Raw genomic sequence first — 22,818 nt, 5'->3', positions numbered from 1 at the left:
TTAATGCTTGTATATGCTGAAATTACTATTTGAAATATGCCATTTGTTCTTCAGATGGTAAAATTTAGGTAAATTCAAAACTTCAGACCTAGCTGAATTATATCCCAGAATATTTGAAAAAAAAAAAAACACCTCTGCTTATAGTTAGATGAAATAACATTTCTAAACATAAGTAGCAGTGTCTGACATATATTAGATGCTCAAAAATTGTTTTATTCTCCACTTTGCCTTTGTGGAAATTTTGTTTAGATCATTGCATGATCGGGAAAACATGAACGTTTAAAAAAAGAGATAGATAGAAATGGAAACCTACTTTTTCAAACAAAAAAGAAAAGGAAAATTGGATTCTGAAGGTTGATAGCTATCTTTGCTTAAAAAGTTTTGGCAAGATTTTGAGAGTACGTTGACAAATAAGTGGTTTTGGTCCTCTTATAGAACAGATAATTGGGAGCTAGCCATCATGCACACTGGCAAGACAGTCTGGTCTTGGACTGCCTGTTTTTTTGCCCCGACTTTTTAATATTTATCTCCTCCATCATTGCCTCTCCTCATAGTCTCACAATAACATTTATGGTAGAGACTTAGGACCATGTGATATCAGTTCGACCTTCAGAGGGGAATCTAATGGTCAGCCTTACAAGCAGTCAACCATATCTATGTGACAAAGCCCAGTGAAAACTCTGGACACCAAGGCTCAGATGAGTTATCCTGTTGGCAATCCTCCATGTGTATCGTCACACATGATTGCAAAGAGAATTTAGTGCTGTCTGTGACCCTACTGCAAGAAGATAACTGGAAAGTCCATGAGTGGGACTCTCCTGGGCCCCTCCCAATGCTTCTCTTGCCTTGGCTGATTTTAATCTATATCCTTTCACTATAATAAACCATCATCTGGGTAAAACAGCTTTCAGTGAGTTTGGTGAGTCTTTCAAATGAATTATCAAATCTAATGGTGCTGTTGGAGACCCCTGAACTTCCTGTTGGTGTCAGAAGTGAAGACAGTTTTAGGGACTTCCCTAATTCTAGCAACTGGCTATCCAGTTATACTTGAAACAAAACTTGGGTATCTTATGATGGATTTAGAGGTTCTAAGCAGTAGCTTCTATGTATCTGTTCAATTTTATTTGTACCACTTTCTGCCTCACTCATTACCCACAACCACACTGTCCCTTTATTTGTTTCTCAAATATGGACATAGGATCTTTGCATTTACTATTTCCTCTGTTGCATCCTCTGACTCCAGATACTCACAGGGTCGATTATTTTATTAAGGTTACAGTTAAACATGTCATCTCTTCCAAGAGGCCTTCCTTGATCACTCACATTAAAGTAGCCCTGTTTACCTACTGTCCCAGACATTTATCACTTTTTGACATGATCTTATTTATTTATTTGATTATTTGTTTATTATCTGTTTTCCTCCGTAGACAACAAAACCCTGTCTATTTTGTCATCACTGTGTCCACATGCCCAGAAGAGCAACAGGTGCATATTGGGCATTCATTAAATATTTCTTGAATAGAGTCAGTCAATGAGAGAGAGAGAGAGAGAAAGAGAGAGGAGGAACAGACAGAGAAAGACAGAAAGGGAGAGAAACGAGAAGCATCAACTCGTAGTTGCGGCACTTTAGTTGTTCATTGATTGCTTCTCATATGTGCCTGGATTAGGGGGCTCCTGCTGAGCCAGTGACCCATTGCTCAAACCAGCTACCTTGGGCTCAAGTCAGTGACCTTGGGCTTCAAGCAAGTGATCTTTGGGCTCAAGCCAGCGACAATGGGGTCATGTCTATGTTCCCATGATCAAGCTGGAGACCTTGAGGTTTTGAACCTGGGTCCTCAGCATCCCAGGTTGATGCTCTATCCATTGTGTGATCACCTGGTCAGGCTTTATTTCCTTAAAAAAATTAAGCTGGCAGATTAAGATACTATTTTAAGCCATATATATTTTATATTGAAATATAAAATAAAGAAAACTTCTCTCAATATCCTTGCATCTAAGATAGCTGATAGAGAGTTTATGAATAAATCTGTTTTCACTTGGTGGTGTGTACATTAAGCTTTTCTTTATCTTATCAGTTTAATCAATGAATTGATTGCATATAAAATTTTAATATAAGACAAAACTTGAGATTCAGACAATTAAAATTTGAAAAGATCAGAACAGGAAGAAAAATTGAACGGAAACTGTTGAACATAGGTGGACTTAGGATAAATTTAAATTATGTTACACAGTTTAAAAAATAAGGTTGAGGAAGATCTTATAAGCCCTTATTCTGTAAGAAATACAGAATATTCTCCAGTTATGGAAACTGGAGATGTTAAACTAGAAGAAGAGAATATTTAGGGAGATATGATAATTTCTTTTCCAATATTTAAAGCAGGGGTCAGGAACCTTTTTTGGCTGAGAGAGCCATGAATGCCACATATTTTAAAATGTAATTCTGTGAGAGCCATACAATATGTTTAACACTAAATACAAGTAAATGTGTGCATTATATGTAAGACCAACACTTTTAAAGTATGATAAGTCTTTGAATTCTTTTTAATAACATTGTTATGCTGTTGCTAACCAATGATGAATAAAGTACTTCTTACCATTAATGTGACTTCTGGTGCTGCATGGTTTTGCTGATGGCTTCGTAGTCTGGTTGATACGTGGTGAGGTTAAGCTTCATGCAGGTGTTAAACGTGATTGTAGGTTGGTCTTAATGTTCTTTAGATGTGAGAAAGACAGCTCACACGCGTACGTAGAGCCAAACATTGTCAGTACAACAATATTCATAAGCTGTAGTGTGTGGTATGTGACAGGAAGTGCATTCCAAGTTTTGACAATCAGCTGGTCCGAGGGTTGAAGTTTTTTCATTTCTCCCCACTTGTGTTTGCTCGCCAACTCTGCTTGCTGTTATGCAAGTCTTTCCAGATCTTCATTCAGTGACTTGAACTTATTCACCCACATGTCTGAGGCCTTCAGGCAGCAGCTTGTAGCTCAAAATCTCTGACGGAGACACCAGGGATGTAATTCAGGTTGGCACTGTCCACTGCACACTCGTGTGGATGGGTGATGAACTTAAAAAGACGAGTGCTCTCATGCTATTCTTGAAAGAGCACTTTGAATGACTGCAGGAGATTAGATGTGAAGCCTGCTGGCTGCTGGAGATGAAGATGTTGAGCAGGGTCACTTGCTGTGCATGCATCTTTCAACTCTCCCAGTTTTTCAAAGTGTAGTAAATGATGTGTTTCAATGTCAGCGATGAAGAGTTCCAGCTTGTTTTCAAATGCAAACACTGCTTGTTGAAGGGATAAGACTGTATTTCCAATGCCTTGCATTTTCACATTGAGCTGGTTCAGATATTCAGTCATGTCCACGAGATAGTAGAACTTCAGGAGCCCCTCAGTGTTAGCTAACTCAGGATGCTCGACATTTTTCATTTCAAGAAAAGTCTGGATTTTGCTCAGACAAGCCACAAAATGGCTGAGCACCTTCCCTCTTGACAACCAACGCACATTGCTGTGCAGAAGCAGACCAGGATAATTATTGCCAACTTTATCCAGCAGTGTTTTAAACTGGCGATCATTTAAAGCTCGGGCAACAATAAAGTTGACCACCCGAATGACCAGCAACATCACCTCACCAAGCTGCTCGCCACACATCTGAGCACAAAGCACCTCCTGATGTAGGATGCAGTGACAACTTAGGATGGGTCTCTTTTCATGTTCACGAAGAAGCGCTACAAATCCTCTGTTTTTCCCCACCATGCACGGAGCACCATCAGTACACACCAAAATAAGTTTATCCATCAGTAGATTTTTTTCTTTAGCGAACTCAGTGAAAGACTTGAATAAATCCTCCCCTCTTGTTGTCTCTTTCATAGGCAAAACAGCAAGACTTTCCTCACGTAGTGTGTCACCGACGGCATACCTTGCAATCACGCTGAACTGGGATAAACGGCTTATGTCTGTTGACTCATCCAAAGTGAGAGAAAAGCATGGTGCTGCATTTATGTCCTTCACTTGTGTTGCCTCAATTTGATTTGCCATCATGTTGGTACGATCGTGAACAGTTCTTGCCAACAGAGGCATGTCTTTTATTTATCTGATTATCTTGTCTTTATCTGAAAAGTCGTCAAAAAGTTCATTGGCAACATCAAGCATGAATGTTTTGGCATTCTCCCCATCTGTGAATGGCTTTCCATTTCTCACAATTGCTAAAGCTCCAGCAAAGCTAGCCGAATTCCAGTCACCTTGTTGGGTCCAAACACAGAGTTGCTGCTGACTAGTTTTCACTCTGCACAGTAGCTCTTGACATGCTTTCTTCCTGCTGTCCCCCGCTGGATATTTCGATGCAAATGTAGTATGGCATGTGTTGAAGTGCTGCTTTATATTTGACCATTTCATCAATGCAATTTTATCATTGCCTATTAGACACACTGCAGAACCTGCTCTCTCCACAAAGGCAAATTCCTCTGTCCATTCCTGCTGAAAAGTACGATACTCCTCATCCTTTTTTCTTTAGCCATCTTCTTCGTCAAAAGGGTTTCTGCAATTAGCTAGCTGAATACTTGATTAAAAGGAGGGAAGTTTATTTCCTGACCTCACAATGACCCATGTACATTACGCATTATCCAATAAAAATATAGTGTTGTCCCGGAGGACAGCAGTGATTGGCTCCAGCCACCCGCAACCATGAACATGAGCGGTAGGAAATGAATGGATTGTAATACATGAGAATGTTTTATATTTTTAACGTTATTTTTTTTTATTAAAGATTTGTCTGCAAGCCAGATGCAGCTATCAAAGGAGCCACATCTGGCTCGTGAGCCATAGGTTCCCGACCCCTGATTTAAAGGGTATCACTTGCAATAAGGATTAGATTTGTTTGGTATAATATTTTAACTACAAATGAAAGTAGGTTTGTAACTTCAGAGAAAATGTAGATTTGGAAAGGAAGAATATTCTAGTAGACTTGTTCACAGTAAAAACGGGCAGGTGAGAAGTAGTGACTTACCTTGTTGGCTTATAACACATTTACACCTGAGCTAGGTGACTATATGATAGATTGATGGGAACGTATTTACTGCATGCTTTTTAAAGACCATAGATCTCAGAGCTCCCATAGTTTATTAGAAAATCTATAGGTCAGTTTCTAGGAGTTTGGAGAATCTGAGCACCAGCTCTTTAAGACAAGATAATATGACAAAGTCAGTGATGGCAGGTTCAGCAAAAGACTCACAGTCTGGCCACAAATTCACAATTTCCTTACCGCTCTTCTCAGCAAAATAAAGGCCAGCCTTAGTGACTCACTTCTAATGAGTACAGCCAAAGTGATTCTACATGGTTTGTAAGACTAGGTTAGAGAAGTAGATATAGCTTCTACTTGACTTTTTCTTGGGGTGCTTATCCTTGGAACCCAGCCTATGCTCATGTTCAGACTTATAGTTCCTGAGTGACTTGCCTATGTCATTTACCTTTTCCACATTTAGCAGTCACATGGCAGGACCACGTGTAGATATTCTAGCCACATCTCCAGCTAAGGTCCCAGCTGGAAGCCAGCATCAACTGGCAGATACGTGGGTGAGTAAGCAAGCCTGCAGATGGTTCCATCACTCGGCCTGCTGGTGCTGCATGGAACAGAGATGAGATGCCCCATTGAACCCTGACCAAATGGCAGGATTGCTGAGTGTTTTAACCATTTTACCTTTGGAGAGGTATAGTGAGGCCAAATGCAGATCAAGAGAGAGAAACTAGAAGGAGTTTTACCGTTTTTGTTAAAGCCACAGTTCTTTGGGGGTGAACCTGACATGTTACAAGGAGCTATTCAGAGGAAGCACCAAGGCCTGTCACAAGCCCGAGGGAGAAGGGGGAACTGTGGGAAAATGGTTTATTGTGGTTTCTGTGGGATTAAAGGACAAGGCAGGACAAGCTGTCTGAGGAATGGCTGATTTGAACAATATCAGCAGGTTCTGGGGCATAGGGCTGCTCTTGCTTGTCTGGTACCTGGCCCTGGGGTGATTATGGTGGGTTTATAGTGGCCCCCGGAGGAGAGCCCAGAGAAGGGAGGTGCTTAACCAGCTGCTCAAAAGGGAAACTGACTAGCCTCTCACACTAGACAGGGCCTCAACACTGGGTCAAGACAGAGGTTACAAAACTATATTATTGTGAGCAAAATAAAAGTTGACATTGTTTTAAACTCCGAAGATTTGGGTAGTTTATTACATAGCAACAGATAATTGGGGTGCTTGGACAATTGGGAATTGCAGAAGCACACACGCTGGAGAGTCTGTTGCCTTCTTCTGCAATCAGAAACCATGTAACTTCTATTGGCTTCTGTGGCCCTTTGTGGGACCCAAAGGGCTCTCTCCGAGCTAGAGTTCAGATTTACTGGATCAGAACATGGGCCATAAACACCTGGCCTCGAACTCTTTCTGGGGCTCTTGGGAAGCCCTGAGGGTATGCTTTCCATACCCCCCTCCCCCCCACCACACACACACAGCAGCAGGGAGAGTGGTACTTTTTGGTTTCAAGAGGAAAGACGTTGTGTCTTGGTTTAATCTGGGGATGAAGGTGTCTGTCTCCATGTGGGTTTCTCTCAAGGGAAAGCTTGAGGAAAGAACGTGGGTGCTTTACTTGGGAAGTGATCCCAGGAAGCAGGGATGAGGGAGTGGGCAAGTTAGAGATGGAGGGAAATCTGGTGTAAGGGGGGGTGTTATCAAGGTTGCTGTAGGAAACAAGGTGTTGATTTTTCTGGGACCTCCCGAGAAGCATACCTCTTAGAAGTATCCTCCCGTAGGAGAAGAGTCGGAACCTTACCCAACTCTTCTCATTTTCCCTGGGGTGAGGGCTGTCCCTGAGAGTGACCTCTGGACTGGGCTTGTACCTGGCCAGAGAAGGCTTCTGTGGCATCAGGGAAGACCTTGTGGCAGAGAGCAGAAAAAGGAAGGACATGCTTGATGTGGGACACTGTCACCCTGAGTATAGTCTGAGCTCATGTGGATTTCAGCTGAGATGGAATTTCTATGTGTCCAAGACAGTGTGGTATGGGACACCAGGGCATCTGCCATAAAATCAGAATAGGAAAATACACTGGAATTGGAGTCAAAGGCCTGGGTTCCAGCCCACAGTTATACTAACTGAGTAACCACAACAAAGGCACTTAACTCTCATATTTCATTTCTCGTACGTAAAAAGAGGATATATTATCAGGTGACACTTGTGTGGAAGATATGGAGCCAAGGGGCCGTGCCTCGCTAGGACTGGTGATGGCTGACTGCTGAGGGGCCTCCGAAGGAGTTTGCTGTCATCCACGGGGACTAGGGTTTTGCCTCTTGACAATGATGCTTTGCTTCTTCCAAAGAGAGATTACTTAACCAGATTCAGGAAGATTGATGTATAAACTAACATGGAAATTTATTACTTTAGAATGAGAAAGATAAAGATCACTGGAATGGACAGTGGTATTCTTTCACTAGGGACATTATCGTTGTAGGCAAGCTATCTTATAAGTTCATTCAAAGAATGGTAAGTGGGTATAGGATTCACATAAAGGTAGCTGGTGACATGGTTTGAATTTTGGAGTGGCAGAATAAGGGTAGCTGGTTGTTTCTTTTTCTACAATAAGGGTATCAGCTCCTCTGTCTTTTCCCGTGACCTTCATTATGAATGACCTAGTCATTGGCAAATATCTTCAAACTTGCCTTATGCAGATCTGGGATTCAATTGACTTTTTTTTTTTTTTTTTTTTTTGAGACAGAGAGTGAGCCAGAGAGAGGGATAGATATGGACCGAGAGGAATGGAGAGAGATGAGAAGCATCAATTATCAGTTTTTCGTTGCAACACCTTAGTTGTTCATTGATTGCTTTCTCATATGTGCCTTGACCATGGGGTTACAGCAGACCGAGTAACCCCTTGCTCAAGCTGGTGACCTTGGGTCCAAGCTGGTGAGCTTTGCTCAAACCTGATGAGCTTGCACTCAAGCTGGAGACCTCGGGGTCTTGAACCTGGGTCCTCTGCATCCCAGTCGAATGCTCTCTCCACTGCGCCACCGCCTGGTCAGGCTCAATTCATTTTTGTAAATCAACTTTGCTTCTCTATCACGATGCATTGTATTGATTTTGTGGTACAATTCTCAGAGGGCAAGTATTTTTTTTTTGTTGTTTGTTATTTTGTGTGTGTTTTTTTTAAACCAAACTCTTTAGGGGACAATTCGTCCTCTACATGCCCTGAACATGGGCCATAAAACCTGGCCCTGAACTATTTCTGTGGTTATTGTAGAGTTTAAATGACACCGTTAAACTGATAAACATTGTGTGCATTATTCTTCACGTTATTAAATCATGGGAGCCAGGAGGCAGTAATGGGCTCTGGCAAGTAGAGGAAAGAGTTTGGCAATCAATGAAATAAAAAAAATACTTTGAAAAATGCCCATTTTGTGGAGGAGTTAAAGGACTCTTGTAATCATGAGTAGAAAAGATTATGCTAAAAAGATTATTCAGCCTGACCAGGCAGTGGTGCAGTGGATAGAGTGTCAGACTGGGACGTGGAGGACCCAGGTTTGAGACCCTGAGGTTGCCAGCTTGAGTGTGGGCTCATCGGGTTTGAGCAAGGCTCAAGGGTTGCTGGCTTTAGCAAGGGGTTACTTGGTCTGCTATAGACCCCAGTCAAGGCACAGGTGAGAAATCAATCAATGAACAACTAAGGAACTGCAACGAAGAATTGATGTTTCTCATCTCTCTCTCTTCCTGTCTGTCTGACCCTATCTGTCCCTCTCTCTGACTCTGTCTCTGCCACACACACACACACACACACACACACAAAAGATTATTCAGTTTCTCATTAGCCAAATGCTGTGATTAAGGCTAGACTACTGTTGACCAAATTATAAATTGACCTTAAAACTACTGTAAAGGATTTTATGAGAAATTGTGAAGTCTAGAAAAAAGAAAAACACACATGCATTTGGGTTATTGAACATAAAATACAATTTTTAAAAGATGATTTAGAAATAGCACCAAGCTGGAAATTGGGAGACTTGAGGGTTTGCCTTGTTCTGCTGACTGAAATGTTGCATGACTTTGGCCGATTACCTCTCTGGGGTTCACGTCTGCTCACTGTAAAAGGTGAACTAGATTAATTAAGCCTATTTATATTTCAGCTCTAAAACATTTCTGATACAAGTAAGTAAAGATTCTTGGCAGGTGGGGACAGTCACAGAAGTTTTAGATGTGTGAATGCTTTGGTGGAAAGGGAGAGATGAGAGAGGCTTCACTGTTCATAGAAAGGAAATCACTGATCTGTGTTCCAGGAATGTACAGTCTAACATTTTCAATTTTCTGACACTAAACTATAGGGAAAACACTTGATGAAAGTCTATAGGAAGTCCCTAATAATGGTGAACAACCATCCTAGTTTTCTTAGAACTGAGAAGTTTCCCAGGAGCCAGGACTTTCTCTATTAAATAGGGGGATGTCCTGAGAAAAAAGGGATGACTTGGACTTCTTACAGGCGATCTGTATTTGCCTCAGTCTGTTCGCGCTGTTATATCAAAATTACCATAGACTACTCTGATTAGACAACATTTATTTCTCATAGTTCTGGAGGCTGGAAAATCCAAGATCAAGGCACTTGCAGATTTGGTGTCTTGTGAGGACCTGCTTTCTAATTCATAGATGGTCCTTTTCTTGCTGTGTCCTCATATGACCAAAGGGGAAAAGCTTTCTGAGATCTGTTTTAAAAGGTCACTAGTCCCATTCATGAAGGCTCCATCTTCATAACCTAATCACTTCCCAAAGGCCTCACCTGCTAATATCATCACATTAAGGGAATAGGTTTTATATAAACTTTGGTAGCGGAAGGGGGGGCATAAACATTCAGCCTATAGCAAGATGGTTTCAGTATAGTCTCCAAATAACCCTCTGTATGGTAGTCAAGTGGTAGGAATAGTTGTTCCTAATAAACTTCAAACTCTACAAATGGTGCTTCTGAAAAGCCCCGTTAAAGTGATGAATACAATTTTAAAGTCACTGACGGGGGAATATGCAGAAAGGGAGACAGATGAGAAGGCAAGAGGACAGAAAGCAGTTGTTTCCCAGTGTTGTGTGTCTGGTTATTTGTTCATGCATGCCTTCAGCATTAAGGAGCACCTTCTGTGTGTGGAGCACGGGGCTAGCTGCCCGAAATGAAAACAGACGAACAAACAAACAAGCAATAAACCAGGAACACCTCTTTCATGAAATTTATTTTAATCTGCCCTGTTGTTATTAAATTTGTCTTCCCTTTTTTTTTTTTTTTTTTGTATTTTTCTGAAGCTGGAAACGGGGAGAGACAGTCAGACAGACTCCCGCATGCGCCCCACCAGGATCCACCCAGCACGCCCACCAGGGGCGATGCTCTGCCCACCAGGGGGCGATGCTCTGCCCCTCTGGGGCATCACTCTGTCGCAACCAGAGCCTCTCTAGCGCCTGGGGCAGAGGCCAAGGAGCCATCCCCAGCACCCGGGCCATCTTTGCTCCAATGGAGCCTTGGCTGCGGGAGGGGAAGAGAGAGACAGAGAGGAAGGAGGGGGTGGGGGTAGAGAAGCAAATGGGCGCTTCCCCTATGTGCCCTGGCTGGGAATCGAACCCGGGTCCCCCGCACGCCAGGCCGACGCTCTACCGCTGAATCAACCGGCCAGGGCCTGTATTCCCTTTTTGCTCCAGGCTGCTGTCCTGTAAGCACCTCAACACATCTGGATACCGAGCCCAGGACCTAGTCCTTGGTAGGCACTCAACACATATCTGTTGAATTGAATGTCTATTATTCCCTTTGCTCTTTTTGCCTTAAAAAAACAAAAGAAAACAAAAAACAAACAAACCTCTTTTTCCTTTTTTTTGTCTGAGGATTCCACTAATATTTTTTTCTCTAGGACTCTGAGCACTTGCCGAACATTTTCCGAGATCTTTACAGCCTGTCTCCGAAATAGATAAGAAGTAGCCTGATAGCAATTGTACCCATCACTGGCCATGGTCTCTCTTGATTCTCTTCTATCCTGTTGCTGCTGGTTCATTGGAGCTTCCGCAGCAGGTCAAGACACAGTTTAATAGTTCTCATGGCTCATTTTGGGCATTTGCAGGACTGTTGTCTCAAGAAATATATGAACTTCAAAGGTACCGATCGAAGGCAAATTCAGATCAAAGCAAACAGCACAGTAGAGGTGCCAAGCACAGGCCTCGTGTTCCACAGCACAGGGCCCGTAAAGGTCTCCTGAGGACATACGCCAGGAAGAGCCACCTGGAGTTGTAATTTTCCAGGCCTTCTGGAGATTTAGGTGAGGTCATTGCAGTTGATTCCATTTTGGAGTTTGGCAGCGGGAAGGGAGCTTGGGATTTAACTCTGAGTGTCACTCCATTGAAAATAGGACAAAACAGTAAGACGTTTATGACAAGGCGGTTTTCTTTTTGCATAGTTTCTGGAAGAAAAGAGCTAAAAATATTGCTAAGTTAATAAAAATCGTTAATTAATTCCCATCACATTTCAGTAAGATAGATGAAGAATATGTTAATTTTTTTAATAGAAGGGACAACTGAATCCCTTAGTAATTATTGTCATTTATCAAAGTTACAACGGCAGTGCACTCCGACATACGTCTGTTATAACACTGCCAAACATGGCTCGGTCTCAGCAGGAGTTGCACATCTGAAACGATCTAAACTGTTGGACTTGGCTCAGATTGTAGAGTCACAAACTATATAGTAGGTGCACTGCTTTATCTACTTTATCTACTTTACTTATCTATCAGTAGGGACCTGATGTGTACATTGTTAATGGCCCTTAAGTTTAGGTCTACCTAAATGATTACCCCATTTTAGGGAGGCAGTTTGTGGATAGAGGTGACTTTCTGTAGTTGGGTAATCTCTGCACTCAGGCAGAAAAAGTCCTTAAACTTGGAAATAGCAATGGGAAAATGAATTGTCTTGACAACAAAGCAATAAACTAGCCAGTACTTTATGCATGTGTGTGTATGTGTGTGTGCACATCAAAATGTATGTGTGTCCATCTGTGTGTTGTCTACTAGATTTTTATTATAGGCCATCAGCAACTCTTAAAAGAAAAACAAAACTGTTTACAATTCTGCTCAGCCTTGATGAGAAAGATGCAGTGGGAAGCAATTAGCCAAGGCAATAATCCTTTCTAGCCTCTATTTTGAAGTTAAGCATGCTTTAAAAAAAGTCTGTCCAGCCTGGCCAGGGAATGCACAGTGGATAAGAATGTTGGCCTGGGACGCTGAGGGCCCAGGTTCAAATCCCTGAGGTCACTGGCTTGAATGCAGGCTCACCAGCTTGAGCCCAAGGTTGCTGCCTTGAAGCCCAAGGTCTCTGGCTTGAGCAAGGGGTCACTGGCTCAGTTGGAGCCCCCTCCACCCCACCAAGGCACACATGAGAAAACAATCAATGAAAACTGTGGTGCCACAATAAAGAATTAATGCTTCTCATCTCTCTCCCTTCCTGTGTGTCCCTGTCTGTCTCTCAGTCTTACACACACACACACACACACACACACACACACACACACACACACACTCTGTCCACCCATTCCATGCATCGTCAATCTGTCTGAGTGAATACATTCATGCTTTTCATAGTTACAGGTCTTTCTCCTGTTCCTTGTCTCCCGTGTGCCAACTCAGTCATAGGTAATCAGTCTTTAATTTCTTACATATCCAGATTTCAGAGTTTAAAAAGTATTATATAAAATATAATTTCTCTCCTTTTCCCTTTTACACAAAAGGTAACATATTACAGACACTCTTCTGTAGCTTGTTTTTGTCACCTAGCAAAGGATCTTGGCAATCTTGTTTTAATGGGATGCAGAGAGCTTCTTCATGTTTTTTCCAGCTGCGTGATACTTCATTGTTTAGATCAGTATTTTAAAAATATGGACTTGCATCAGAATCACCTGGAGAGGTTGTTAAAAATGCTGATTCTTTTTTTTTAATTTTTATTTTATTTATTCATTTTTAAAAAGAGAGAGAGAGACAGAGAGGGAGAGAGAGGAGAGAGAAACAGAGAGAGAGGGGGGGGAGGAGTCGGAAGCATCAACTCCTATATGTGCCTTGACCAGGCAAGCCCAGGGTTTCGAACTGGCGACCTCAGCATTTCCAGGTTGACACTTTATCCACTGCGCCACCACAGGTCAGAAAAATGCTGATTCTTGAGCACTATACCTAAGTCCCTGATTCAGGAGGCCTCGGGCAGGGCATGTCTGAGACTTTGCATTTCTGTTAAGTTCCCAGGAGCTCCAAATATTATTGTCTGGGAAGCACAGTTTGAGAGCCACTCTCAGTTGTACCATAACATATTTGGCCTGTGGATAGACAAAAAGGATTTTTCCAGCCTCTTGCTATTATGAACTATGCAGCAATAAATATTCTGGTTCATATACCATTTCAAACAGATACAGGAATTTCTGTAGGATAAATTTCTAAAAATAAATTTTTGGGATTGAGGGTCATATAAATTTGTAATTTGGTATATAGTGCTAAATTGGTAGTGGTTCCAGTTTATACTTCTACCAGTAACACATGAAAATGCCTATTATACCATGCCAAAAGAGTCTATTGTAAAATGTTTCTTTGCCAGTCTGATAGGTAAAAAAATAGTTTAAATTTACATTTATCTTCTCATATAATTAAGAATCATTTGTATTTCTTTTCTAAAATTTACTTTTTTGAGTCAGTTACTGTAGGCCTCAGTTTATCTGTAAAAGAAGAATATTAGTAATTCTTAGTAATTAGGCAGCCCAAATTTCTATGACTCCCAAGCTTAATTTTTTGATTCCTAATAATTAATTAAATTCTACTTCATTTTTCATAACAAAGTTTTATTTATCCAGTTATTCTTTTTTTTTTTAATTTTTTAATTTTTTTTATTTTTCTGAAGCTGGAAACAGGGAGAGACAGTCAGACAGACTCCCGCGTGCGCCCGACCGGGATCCACCCGGCACGCCCACCAGGGGCGAGGCTCTGCCCACCAGGGGTGATGCTCTGCCCCTTCGGGGCGTCGCTCTGCCACGACCAGAGCCACTCTAGCGCCTAGGGCAGAGGCCAAGGAGCCATCCCCAGCGCCTGGGCCATCTTTGCTCCAATGGAGCCTTGGCTGCGGGAGGGGAAGAGAGAGACAGAGAGGAAGGAGGGGGGGTGGAGATGCAAATGGGTGCTTCTCCTATGTGCCCTGGCCAGGAATCGAACCCGGGTCCCCTGCACGCCAGGCCGACGCTCTACCGCTGAGCCAACCGGCCAGGGCCTATCCAGTTATTCTTGAAACAACTATTCAGCACCTATGGTATGTTAACTAGTGGGGATGATGCAGTGAAAACCTATTGTCAAGGAATTTATTGTATATGAGGGAAGACTAACTTGAAAGGGTTATGTTGAAATAAAATGGTGGCTATACTGATGTTGCCTACAAAGCCAATGAGGCACATCAGGACAAGAAACCTTAACTCTCCTTGAGGGAATCAGAGAAACCTTCTTGCAGAGAGTGACTTTGAAATGACACCTGATGAAAAGGAGTTTGCCAGATGGATGAGTGAGGGAGGGTGTCCCAAACTAAAGAACAGCCTGTGTAAAATCAGAGGTGTGGGGAAAATATGGGTATTAGTGAACTTGAGTAGTATAGATGTCTAAAGAGTAGACATAGAAGAAGGACCGCTCTGATGCTCTAGTTCACCTTTGGGGTAGGAGAATGTTCAGATAGGCTTATTCCAAATCCCAGGCTATAATAGGAATGCTTCCCTCACATTTCCAGTAGCCAATTTTCTGTCTTCATTTTCTCATCCGGTCTACTTGACCATGGCATTTGTAGTCGGATAATTCTTTGTCTCAAATGAAGATTTACTTGGGGCTTTGCTATTATGAGCTTGCCAATTTAATGTTCCATATACTCCCATATAATTCTTCAAAGAGTCATAGGTTAATAGAAAAATAATGGAGGGAATATATCCTGTGCTATAACTTTAAGAGTATATGTTCTCAGGGACTATTTGTGGAAATGAGGAGGTGCTCAGGACATCTTGAGTGAAGAGCTCTGCAGAAGCTTTGTGAGCTAAAGCCTAATGACTTGCTATATACCTTGGAGGACTCCTCTCTATAGCAGACCACGAATGGCCTTGGATGAGTCACTCTCTGGGTCACTAAGCAATTCTGGCCAAAGGCTTAGGTTATGTATTCCCTTATATTTGAGGTAACCAAGACTGTGGGCACTATTATCAAGAGCATTGAAATTTTAGCTTCAAGAAACTCAAAGAGCAGTGCTACAAAATGGAAATATTTCAATTAATGAACCTTTTGGAATCCACTGGGCTAGGTACCCTCAGGGGTTAGCAGTTTAATTGAACCTTTTATACTAATATTTCTCTTTTACTTTCTAGGCATCACTCTTAAAATGCCCACAGAAGTAGGACTCTTAAGACAACTGACCTTTGCCACTACCTCTCAATATATAGATGGTTCAACTCTTTTTTTCAGAAATAATATGAACAAGAGTCCTCAGGAAGCTATTGCTTACACCCTGCTTCACCCCACTTAGGAGGTTTATTCAGCTATGAGTGATACTCATCTTGAACAAAAGGACAATATGATAGTGTTGAACTTTACCTGAAGCCTGTGCTTCTGACAATCAGGGTGGTTAAGAAATCCTCCCACATTTCTATGCTCTGGGAAATATCTCACGGGAAGGAACCAGCCTTCGCCAGTGGCTTAGATGAGACTCAAGGATTAACCCTTTGTTTACCCAGCACAGAAGCAGACCCTTGAAATCCTCATTCTTTTCTTTTTCTTTCTGTTTCCAATTGAGAGGAGGGGAGATAAAGACAGACTCCCGCATGCATACCGACTGGGATCCACCTGGCAACCCCTGTCTGGGGCCAATGCTCTGCCCATTTTGGGCCATGCTTGCAACTGAGTTATTTTTAGTGCCCGAGGCAGAGGCTCCATGGAGCCATCCTCAGCACCCGGGCTGATGCACTCCAATTGGGCCATGGCTGTGGGAGGGGAAGAGAGAGAGAGAGTAGGAGAGAGAAAGGGGAAAGGGAGGGGTGAAGAAGAAGATGGTCGCTTCTCCTGTGTTCCCTCATTGGGAATCAACCTGGGACATCCACATGCTGGGCTGATGCTCTACCACTGAACAAACTTTCCAGAACTGAAGTCCTCATTCTTTATCTCATAAATGATTAGCTGAAATATTTGTCCCCATTGGCCAAACTGAAGAAAATGCTCATTAACTGGACTTGACCAAATTTTAGACATGGTTCTCTCCTTCCCACAGACTCTTTAAATTTTGACCCATCCTTAAGCATTGGAAGGTGGAATAACCCTCCATAGTTCACCCTCCCCAGAATCAGCTGACCTCGTGGGAAACCATTCCATGATCAATTATCCAATCAACCTTCCCAGTCATCCAATCTTCCCACATCCAGTTGTTTTTAGCATTATTTACTTCTCCCAGAAAAGCCCTTTTCTCTGCCAGACCTTTGAGATGCTCGTACATATCATGGTCACAAACTTAAGTTTTCAAACTCTTGGAATAGATACTAAGGAAAGCAATTGCTAGATCAGATGATAAGAGTATATTTAGTTTTGTTAGAAACTGCCAAATTGTTTTTCCAAAGTGGCTGTACCATTTTAATTTCGACTAGCAATGAATGAAAGTGCCTGTTGCTTCATATCCTTGTCAGCATTTGGTGGTGTTGCTGTTTGGATTTTGGCAATTTTAGTAGGTATGTGCTGGTATCTCATTGTTGTTTTAGTTTGTATTTTTCTTTCTTTTTTTTTTTTTTCTTTTCATTTTTCTGAAGCTGGAAACAGGGAGAGACAGACAGACTCCCGCATGCGCCCGACCGGGATCCGGCACGCCCACCAGGGGCGACGCTCTGCCCACCAGGGGGCGATGCTCTGCCCAACCTGGGCGTCGCCATGTTGCGACCTGAGGCAGAGGCCACAGAGCCATCCCCAGCGCCCGGGCCATCTTTGCTCTAGTGGAGCCTTGGCTGCGGGAGGGGAAGAGAGAGACAGAGAGGAAAGCGTGGTGGAGGGGTGGAGAAGCAGATGGGCGCTTCTCCTGTGTGCCCTGGCCGGGAATCTAACCCGGGTCCTCCGCACGCTAGGCTGACGCTCTACCGCTGAGCCAACCTGCCAGGGCTAGTTTGTATTTTTCTGATGGCATACGGGAAGCATTTTTTCATATGCTTATTTGCCATCTGTATATTTTCACTGGTGAGGTGTCTGTTGATGTGTTTGGCCTACATTTTAATCAGGTTGCTTGTTTTTGAATTTTAGAAGTTCTTCTTATATTTTAGATAACAGTCCTCTTGAAATATTTTTTTCCCCCAGTTTGTGGCTTGTCTTTTCATTCTTTTGATGAATTTTTTACTTGGAAGACATTTTCAGAAAAAGAAAAACTGAAAGACTTTGAAATGGTCAAACTCCCCACTCTACCAAAAAAAAAAAAAAAAGTTTACAAAATGTCCTGTTAGTATATGCTTCAGCGTTACCTATGTCTTTCACTGTCTTTGAGCTAATTTACAGCTTTATAAGCATCAGAAAACTGATAATAATCATGATTCTCCTCCTTAGAAATGCAAATAAACTGGGTCCAAAATGTAACTGGTTATTGCCTTGATGATAGACCTCTTTGTCTCTGTGTATGTTGGGCGAAGTGAGTTTGTAAAAAATCTGTATTTTTTGAGTTTGCTCACTTCTGGTGTTAAAAAATGGCGCTGGGCAGTGCCAGGTATGTGATCTGTGAGATTGCAAATTACCTTCCTACTTAGGAAGGGCCATTATCTTGCTAATGTGTGCTGGAGGAGAGAGAAGCCATGTTTGCAGAGTGAGAGCGGAGAGAATGCAGGGTGCTGAAGAAGAAGCCAGTTTGTGCAGAAATTTTGAAGAAGATGGTGAACAGAGCTGAGGGGCTTTGGGAGCTCTGCTGAGACTGGTGGGGCCTTTGATTCTAGGAGAAACGGGGTAAGATTCTCCTGGTTGTGGAACTGAAGAATGTGTCAGTGGCTTTGGGAGCCCTGAATGAAAGGGAAGTGTTTTTTCCCTGTGTGTTTGCTTGCCAGCCAGTGCGAGACTTGAATAAAAGAATGGCCCACTATTTTTTGGCTCCTCTGTTTCTTTACCATCTGCCGGAATCTAATGAGAACCTGCATGTGCATGACCACGATGGCCTTGACTACTGGCCATACTGTGTATAAATTCAGTTCAGCATTCCTGATTTTCTATATAAATGTAGTTCTTTGAATTATCCTTTGAATTGTTTGTAACATACTGGTTTCTTCATTAATTAATGTATTTCATAAAATCTCTGACACAGGTTCATTTTATATTCATTTGTATGTGAATCATGATTTTACCTTTTTAAAAAAGTATGTCCTTTAACAGCAAAGTTGGTAGAATGCAGGTTATACAGCTAGTGGAGACTTGTCTCACACACAAGGCTCAGACCATGGAGTAGATGCTCTTACCACATTATGCTTGGGAGCTGGAAGGTAAAGTGGAGAAACAAAGCATATTGCCTATTGCTGTGATGGCAAACCTTTTTATAAAAACTGCCCACTTTTGCAGTGCTGGTCAACCTGGTCCCTCCTGTCCACTAATGGGCGTTCCAGCTTTCATGGTCTGCTGTAGCGGAGCAACCAAACAGCACTGCGATTGGCCCACCATGAAAGCTGGACCACCCACTAGTGGGTGGGAGGGGCCAGGTTGACCAGCACTGCAAAAGTGGGCAGTTTTTATAAAAAGGTTCACCATCATGGGCCTATTGAGACTACTGTGCTAATGGTTAAAGCCATTGTTTCCTGTTGGGAACTCAAATGGAAAAGAAGAGATAAAACAAGTTTATTTAGGAAGAACTGGAAACCCATCAATGGGTTCTGCCAAAAAGTCTCTCCTAGCATTTGGGAATCAGAGCAATTAGCAGAGAAATCTAGCTGCTCTGCAGGGTTTTAGAACTGTTTCCTTACAAAGCCTACTCTGACTATGGAATTCTTAATTACCATTCCTGGAGGTTGGTCACCGGGGGGCAGTGTGCCCCAGGGTGTCCTAGGAGTTGCTTTGTTCGAGTGGAGTCGCCTAGTGTTAACAGAGGGATATCTGCAGATTAAGTGCCTGTGATACCCGGACAGACAATTGAAAAAGTGATTTTTGATGCTTTTCCCAGCTGCTGCTGAGAGATTAGCTGGGATGTTCTCCAGGTTCTTTCCTCGTAGCTGATAAAACTTTATGATAGCAGGACTGTGAGCTTCTACATTATTGTTGATTTAGCTGGAGAAAGAATTTGGAAACTCTGTTGCACTTCTTTGGCGGGTTGTGAGTCAAGAAGTCTAGGCTTTGCTTGCTGGACTTTGCGTATGTTGGGGGAAACATATTACTGGAGATAGACAATGAATTAAAGTAAAACTATATAAAACAGTTATTTTAGTTGTCTCTCTGGTATCCATTCCAGCTCATCCCATTTTGTGGCCTCCACGATCCATGTCTTGTGTCTTGTGCACTGGATGGCGAGAAGGCAAAGCCACTCAGAGTTATCTGAGTCCCCTTGCTACAAAAAATTGATCAAGGTGAGAATTCCTGCCTTTGGCAGAAAAATAGTCTGTAGATAAGTTTTCTCTGAGTACAGGAGTAATCGAATCAGAGGCTAGTTCAGGGTTGTAGTTCAATTGTTGTGAAAAGCTCTTATTATCTCTCATCCTGGAGGAGTTTGAGAAAGAATTGTAGCTTCTCTTTTTTTTTTTTTGCTAGCTGTGCTCTTATGCTCATGAAGAAAGCCATCCTGAAGATCAAGGGGCTACAGGGAGGAGTGCCTAAAGAATCAGAAAGAAATGAAACTAAGGCCTCAATGAAATTGCAGTGAGAGCCCATTTGACCTCCAGTGACTCAAACCTGTAAATTCCCCATATTGTTTGAATCAGTTTGATTTTTTTTTTTTTTTGGTCATTCGCAATGAAGTAGTTCTACCACCAAACACAGGATATTTTTGTGGTCCCTGTTGCTTTCTTTCCTTCATGTGGTGCTGTATTAAGTGTGCAGAGGAGACTTCAGAACATGACTTTGGCTTGGATCTCATTCTGGGATTATGCTTACTGATATTCTCTGGACGTTCTGTTCCATCTGGGAAGCTCTTCACCTTTCCCAGCCCTAACAGGTAGAGGTATAAATCTTGGTCAGTTTTCTGTGACCTTTCAAGGAAGGGAAAATTCTAAGGAGAGAATGGAATACATTTCTGTACTACTTTTGATCTATGATTGGGAGTCCACTGATGTGGAGTATTGACTGGATGAATTGATCTGTGGCAGGCAGTTAGGCATGAGCAGAGCAAGGATGATGGGCCAGGTATAGAAGGTCACCAGAGCAAGGACAATAGATAGCTCCAGGCCCAGAAAAGGAGCAAAACCAGACAAGGGACTCCATGGCTGACCTCAGGACCAGCTGCTTTAAGGACCCCTGCCCTGGCACTGATCAGTTAGTGGAGACCATGACCCTGAAAGGCTGTGCCTGGAGAGCTCATGAATATTCTATTGAGATCCTCCCCTGGGACTTCTCCTAAAATCTCTACCCTTAAAAGCCCTTAGGAGCAGCCTGACCAGGCGGTGGTGCAGTGGATAGAGCGTCAAACTGGGACACAGAGGACCCAGGTTCAAAACCCTGAGGTCGCCAGCTTGAGCGTGGGCTCATCTGGTTTGAGCAAAGCTCACCAGCTTGAATCCAAGGTCGCTGGCTTGAGCAAGGGGTCACTCAGTCTGCTGTAGCCCCCCAGTCAAGGCACATATGAGAAAGCAATTAATGAACAACTAAAGTGCCGCAACGAAGAATTGATGCTTCTCATCTCTCTCCCTTCCTGTCTGTCTGTCCCTCTTTCTGACTCTCTCTCAGTCACTCTTGGAAAAAAAAAAAAGCCCTTAGGAGCAAGGACGCAGTGCGCTCTGCCTCCCAGGGGCATGCCCTCACCTTTCATCCCCCCAGTCGTGTTCCCCTCTTTTTCCTAAGCTCCCCTTCTTATGCCTCTATAACTTGTTTCCTGAATCCTATTTCTTCTGCCTCTGTGACTTTCTCAATAAACTGCCTCTTATACTTTCTCAATAAACTGCCTCTTATACTTTGAGTGTTAGCTCTGAATTCTTTCCTAGCCGGAACTTAGGTACTGAGGTTGCTGCACCAAAGTCCTGTCTGACCCCACCTGTCTAACACCCGGTGCTGTTTTTGTTGTCACCACCAAGAGATTTATGCCTTTTTATAGAGAGGACTTGAGAATCTGCAGATGTCTTTTTTTTTTTTTTTTTAGAAAATTAAAGTTAACGGGTGACATGGGTCAACAAGAGTACATAGATTTTGGGCAAACATCTCCACATCATTTTGACAGTCGATTGTGCTGTATACCCATCACCCAAAGTCAGATCATCCTCCATCACCTTATATTTATACCTCTTTATACCCCTCACTCTCCCCCCACACCCTTCCTCTCACCCTTTCTCCCCTCCCCACCCCCACCCCCAATTTTTCTCTTCATGAAGGATCCTGGAACTAATCCACTGTGGATACAGAGGGTAGTCAAGTTTTGGGAGGAGTCAAAAGTTATACATGGATTTTTGACTATAGTTGGTGGGGGGATTGGGGTTATAACCCTTACCCACCAAGGGTCAGTTGTACTTACATTTTTGTGTCTTTAAGACAAGAGAAATCTTAAAGTCTTAAATACTCCCTGCTAGGAAAATGAGTTTGTAAAATTTGTATTTTTTGAGTTTGCTCACTTTTATTGTTAAAAACTTGTGCTGGGCAGCCACGTGTGTGCTTGCCCTCAGAGCAGGACAGTTGATTGCAAATTGCAGGTTGCATTCCTGCTTGGGAGGGGCCGTTATTTTGCTAATATTTGTTGGAGGAGGCGTTTTTGTGGGCCCAGTCAGTTTTGCAGGGAGAGTGGAGAGAATGCAGAGTGCTGAAGAAGAAGTGAATTTTTGGAGAGAGAGAGAAGGTGTGTACATAGGGAACCAGAGCTGAGGGACTTTGTGAGCTCTGCTGAGACTGGTGGGGCCTTTGATTCCAGGAGGAATTGGAAAAGATTCTCCTGGTTGTGGAACCAGAGAATGTTTCTGGGCTTTGGGAGCTCTGAGTGAAAGGGAAGTGTTTTCCCTGTGTATTTGCTCATTGGCTGGTGTGAGACTTTTTTTTTTTTTTTTTTTTTTTTGTATTTCTCTGAAGCTGGAAACGGGGAGAGAACTCCTGCATGCACCCGACCGGGATCCACCCGGCATGCCCACCAGGGGGTGATGCTCTGCCCCTGGGGGGGGGGTCGCTCTGCCGTGACACCAGAGCCACTCTAGCGCCTGGGGCAGAGGCCAAGGAGCCATCCTCAGCGCCCAGGCCATCTTTGCTCCAATGGAGCCTCGGCTGCGGGAGGGGAAGAGAGAGACAGAGAGGAAGGAGGGGGGGGGGTGGAGAAGCAAATGGGTGCTTCTCCTACGTGCCCTGGCCGGGAATCGAACCCGGGTCCCCTGCACGTCAGGCCGACGCTCTATCGCTGAGCCAACCGGCCAGGGCCCGGTGTGAGACTTTAATAAAGGCATAGCCCACCATTTTTGGCTCCACTGTTTCTTTACCGTCTGCCTGAATCCAATGTGAACCTGCATGGCCACGATGGTGGTGGCCACTGGTCATACACTCCCCTACTATCACTGTAAGCTTCCTAAAGAGAAGAAATCATGTTTGCTTTATTCACTACTGTATTCCCAGTGCCTGACATGGTGGCTGTTCCCTGGGAAGCATTCCGTCATTATCTGTTAAATCAGAAGCAC

At 43.0% G+C, this 22,818-nt stretch overlaps 1 pseudogene; it reads right to left on the bottom strand.

The window, feature by feature from the left end:
- The window catches only part of LOC136313989 (nucleoporin p54-like), a 57,495-nt pseudogene that overhangs the window by 8,509 nt on the left and 26,168 nt on the right, over window positions 1-22,818 (bottom strand).

Source organism: Saccopteryx bilineata, chromosome 10, assembly GCF_036850765.1.
Source record: "Saccopteryx bilineata isolate mSacBil1 chromosome 10, mSacBil1_pri_phased_curated, whole genome shotgun sequence".
Classification (NCBI taxonomy): Eukaryota; Metazoa; Chordata; class Mammalia; order Chiroptera; family Emballonuridae; genus Saccopteryx; species Saccopteryx bilineata.
Note: the sequence above shows the minus strand (reverse complement) of the source record. Positions and strands in the feature narration are given on the sequence as shown.